Source organism: Anopheles aquasalis, chromosome Y (assembly GCF_943734665.1).
Source record: "Anopheles aquasalis chromosome Y, idAnoAquaMG_Q_19, whole genome shotgun sequence".
In the NCBI taxonomy this organism is placed as follows: Eukaryota; Metazoa; Arthropoda; class Insecta; order Diptera; family Culicidae; genus Anopheles; species Anopheles aquasalis.
In genome coordinates this window covers 522,501-527,500 of record NC_064879.1, presented here as the reverse complement: position 1 = coordinate 527,500, position 5,000 = coordinate 522,501, and the positions used below count along the sequence as shown (strand labels likewise).

Genomic DNA, 5,000 nt, shown 5'->3' with positions numbered 1-5,000 from the left:
TCACTGAGAGCAGTCGAAGCTTGAATTCACGAGACCGTCCGCCGTCCGCTGTCGCTTGGACTCGGTACTCAATCTCTGCTCGATCTCGAGAGGGAGAGATAGAGAGAGAGCAGGCGCGCAGCAGCAGCGAGAGCCAACAAGAGCACCGAGAAAGAGAGGGAGAGAAGGAGAGCGAGAGAGAGAGAGAGAGAAGAGAGAAAGAGAGAGAGAGAGAGAGAGAGAGAGAGAGAGAACTAGAAGCAGAGAGAGAAAGAAAGAAAGAGAGAGAGAAAGAGCGAGAGAGAAAGAGAGAGAGAGAGAGAGAAAGAGAGAGAGAGAGAGAGAGAGAGAGAGAGAGAAAGAACGAGAGGAGAGAGAAAGAAAGAAAGAAAGAGAGAGAGAGAGAGAGAGAGAGAGAGAGAGAGAGAGAAAGAGAGGGGGGGGGGGGAGACCGGTGCGATCGGATGCTGTACACCTCGGGATATTCACGTTCGGCCGGACCGAGCGGAACCATGGGCGCTGATTGGTTCCCGTAGCCAATCGTGTCTTTGCACCCTTCTCTCTCTCTCTCTCTCTCTCTCTCTCTCTCGCGCGCTTGCTCGCCAACACCAACATCAGCCTACCGGCAGATGGGTGCATCTCCTTGTCGGTGAAAACCGCTTTTCCCTGAGATGCCGTGCAGTCTGCTGCTGCTGCGAGCGCGTCTGCCTCTCGGATCAACGCCGTACGCATCCAAGCTTCGGGTCCCGGCAATAGCGAGAGGGAGCGAGATTTAGTGCGAGACTAGGGAGATCGCGTCCCATGAGTGGTCAGTATATGGTTCCGTGGCGGCGTACACGGTAAAGTTAAATACGTGCGTCCCCCTTCTAATATGTTTGATTTTCCAGGCAATCTAGTAAACTTTTCTGCAAACTAGTGATGGGCAAAACAGGCCTCAGTCCGGAATCGATAGCCGACGATTCCGACATCAGCCGGAATCAACTTCCCGTAAGTTGTGACGGAAGGGCTGAAGAGGAGGAGGTTTAATCTCAAGATCTATGTTTAACTGTGGAATTCATTCATTGTGACCTTGGCTCAACGAGAGTTGTTGAGTATTGCAGCAAATAGCTCATAATTTTCACGGTCAATAAATACCAAGCCAAAACAAAAAAGCCGCTAACTCCTCTTTAATAAAAAAGAAGCGCAAATGGCAAATGGCTATACCAAGCAAGAGGCACAGTCACTGCGCTGCGCCGCACTTGCCCCCCTCAAGTCTCAATTCCCGGAATCGAGAGGCGCCAGGCGCCGATGGCTGAGCGGTCGATGGCGTCTCGCTATACTGTAATGGTCAAGATCGACGTTTAATTGTTTGGGGAATTCCCTCATTATGTGACCATGGCTCTACTAGACGGGAGCCCAGCAGCAGGTAGACCACGAAAACGTAAACAAAGCCGTAAGCTAAAACAAAACAATCAACAACTACGGCGAATGCCGTACCAAAGCAGAAGCACAGTCACTACTGCGCTGCGCCGAACTTCCCCCCTGAAATTCCCGGAATCGATCTGGGTCGGAGTCGACTCGGGCTCGGGCTCGGGCTCGGAATAGATTCCGATTTTTTGCAGGAGCAATCGGAATGGAATCGGTGGTGCGAGCGCCCATCACTACTGCAAGGATTTGGTGACCACAACCAGCGCGGGGCCCATGTGCCCAGGACCGTGAACCATTTTTGTTTAGTTTTTATAGCGAGAATGAGTTGCACCCTGGTGTTCCTCTAATAAGACAATCTTAGGCAATTGTGCAGAGGAGCTACTCCACTGCAAAGAGCAAGGGTGACATCATGCAAACAACCAATTGATGGAACCGAATGGATCTCGCGTGTTCGTCTGGAAAAGTGTCAATCGAAAATGGATTGAAGGACGCGATGTGCGTGTCGTTTGAATTGCAAGGCGCAGAAAAGGAAGGAAAAGCTACGAAAAAAATAAACAAAAATCGCTTATTAATCGCTTTGATTTTATTGGGTGCAATAGACCCCCTTTGATCGAGCCCTAGTCAATCGTAGATTACAAACAATACGACCTTTAGGTAAATTTGTATACGATTCAAATGAGATCAGATGCTTTCGTCACAGAAAATCTCGGTTTTTAAAAACGAATTAACGTTTACGTTATCTGACCGCTGGATGGTGCTTATTATCGGTCATTTGTAGATTTGTTTGATCGCTCTCGCTATCTCTCTATTTCTCTTTCTCTAGCTACCGCTTTTCTTGCTCTCTCTTTCTCTCTCTCTCTCTCGCTGTTACACTGTCTAGCTGGCGTCTAGTGTTAATACCCGACCTCTTCGATTCATTTCTTCGCTTCCTTCAACCACCAACCGACTCATCATATTATCATCTTTCGTAATTCATGTTTCCGTATTTCCCGTCGCCCCCCCCCACTGAGAGTTCTGTATTCCAGGGATCGTGGTAGGCTGCTACTGCTGCTGCTGTTAAACATTGCCTGGGCAGCCTTTCGCCGTCTCGTTCGGCATTCCGTGCGGTCGTTTCATTAATTAGTTTCGTCACGCGCGTGCAACCCATGTAACGAGAGTGCAGGCGCGTGCGTGTGTTCGGTCAAAGGGTGTAAAGCGGATCGAATTTATTATCATCCATTAGAGAGCGGCATCCCATCATAATCCACACTCTTTATCCTGTTCGCCTTCCCTTTGCATTCTTCCTTGCCGCTCCGCTTGCACCGTCGTTGGTTGGTGCATTCGTAAGTTAAAGGTTTAGATACCCGGCACCCTCACACACGCGCGCTCAGCTCGGTAACAAGGAAAAATAGCACTCCAAGGACCGCGGGCACCTGACCGAGCGAGCGAACGAGCGAGTGCAGGACCTATGGCAGGCGTAGCACGTAGCACGAGTGACCATTTCGGCGAATATTTCTTTCCCTGAAGGAAAGGTCCTTGGTCTGAAGCCACCTAGTACAGTACCTCCGGACGGTAGGTCTGGTGCTTTATCGGAAAGAAATACAAAAAAGAGATAGAAAGAAAAAAAGAGAAAGAGAGAGAGAGAGAGAGAGCGTGAGAGAGAGTTTGTACGTGCGTGAATTTGCTCTTATTTATGACCTTTTTAGCGCGACGTGCCGCTTCAACTACGTCTACACGATACGTAAAGTATTCGCGAATACTTATCGTGTCCGAATACACAACAATTACTAGTACGACCGTAAAAATTCCATCCAAAAACCTACAAAACTCCAAGATTTGAAAAAGGGCCCTTTCCATCGGGTAGCCGCAGTTTTACACTAATGGACGACGTGGCTGGTTTGTGTGATGAGCTGAGTGGCAGGGCGAATGCACGATCCTTGGGAATGCACGATCCTGTATCTCTCCTTCTTGGTGCACGCACCATCGTGCCGTAGCATGCTAGCACGCATCGCGATCAAGCACGATCGATCAAGCCCCCGAAAGCCAATAAATATTCGCTCGCTCTCGTTCGTGCGTCAAGCCCAAATGCAGACATTCCGTCCGTCCGTCCGTCCGTCCGCCTGTCTGTCTGTCTGTCTGTCTGCATGCCAATGGCCTGAAAGTGAAACAATAACAGACAGCAACACGGCCTACAACCACGGTGGTAAAACAACAGAAGCAGCAGCAGCAGCAGCAGCAACACTATGAAGGTGACGCGCGAACGTCCTGCACATGTAGCTGGCCATCGTAACCGAGCGCGCCATTCGCAGGCCAGGCGCAAGTCATAAACCACGCCAAAATGGAATCCGCAGGACTCCTAAATCAATCGAGTGGGGGCCATCGATCCAGCACAGTAACGAAGCACAGCTCGTGGCGCACGTTGTAGCTTCACTGTGGCTGGGAGCTAAATTTGGCCGCGTATAATCTTTGACCAAGCGGAACGAGGCAGGTTGTGTAGTAGTTGAAGCACCTCTTCCAGCGCCAACCTAGCACCGCGGGACAGAAATTACTGGCTTGGTCGATGAAAAGTGTTCGCTATAGACGCGTTAGACCCGGGAGAAGGTCGTCTGCCAACATCTGCAACAACAAAAAAGTTGCGAATTACAGGAACTGCTCGGAGGAAGATAGGAGAAGATAGACACACACACACACACACACACACTGCCACGCGTGACGCACGTCCGGTTTATATCTTCTAACAGCAGAGACCAAAAACTGAGTGGCTACAAAAAATGAAGAAACGAAGAGACTGCTTCCGAGACCGAGCTCTTCACGTGCGTCATGCTAATGCGAATCGAATCAAGCCAAAAGGACACCAACCACCCCTCGGGCTCCTTCGTGCACACGCACACCCATCCCTGGTGGCTGTTTCTTTGTTCTTCTACTCATTGGCGTTGGGTGCAGTGGAGGACCTGTGCTGGACCGCAAGGACCGGAGGTGTGCTGGTTGGCTGGCAACCTAATTGCAGGAATCGACTAGAGAGCCTAAAGCTAGAGAGGCCCTCGAGTCACACCAACAACAACAACTACTACTACTCTGCGTCATCCAAAACTTAGTACCCATCATTAAAAGTTGGAAAAACAAACAATCTGGCAGCGAACCGATGGACCGCATTCGGTTCCCAGCCCCACGCAGCCAGGATCTGTATATATATGTTTAAAAGGACGGAGGTTCAGAAAAGAGTCGTACCTGCATCAGTCGGTGACATCCTGTGAGTGGCTCCTGTGATTGGCTGTGCTTTGGCTCCTTGCAAAAACTGCAGCTGCAGCACACATGAGACCGTACGGTCGGCGAGTGGTGCAGACGGTACGGCGATACCTGGTGTACCGGCCGGCCACCAGTGATCAGTTCGCGCTGTTGGATCTGCACCTGCTGCTATCGGGTAAGAGCACCGCGGTCGCCTGGCGCGTCCTAAGAAGCGTCGACATCGATCTTACGCGTCCCCATCCCTCCGTAGCTGTTGCGCTGCGATCGGATGCACGTGACGGCCAGTACCGGTTGCCTGCCCGGGTGCTGTTCCGGCTCTACCAGCTGCTGCTACCGTGTCAGTCTACGATCTGGCTGTACCGGACGTGGATCGTGTATCGGATCGAGCA

The 5,000-nt window shown here is 50.9% G+C and overlaps 1 pseudogene; it reads left to right on the top strand.

The window, feature by feature from the left end:
- Window positions 1–4,677: 4,677 nt before the first annotated feature.
- The window catches only part of LOC126579703 (uncharacterized), a 1,692-nt pseudogene continuing 1,369 nt past the window's right edge, over window positions 4,678–5,000 (top strand).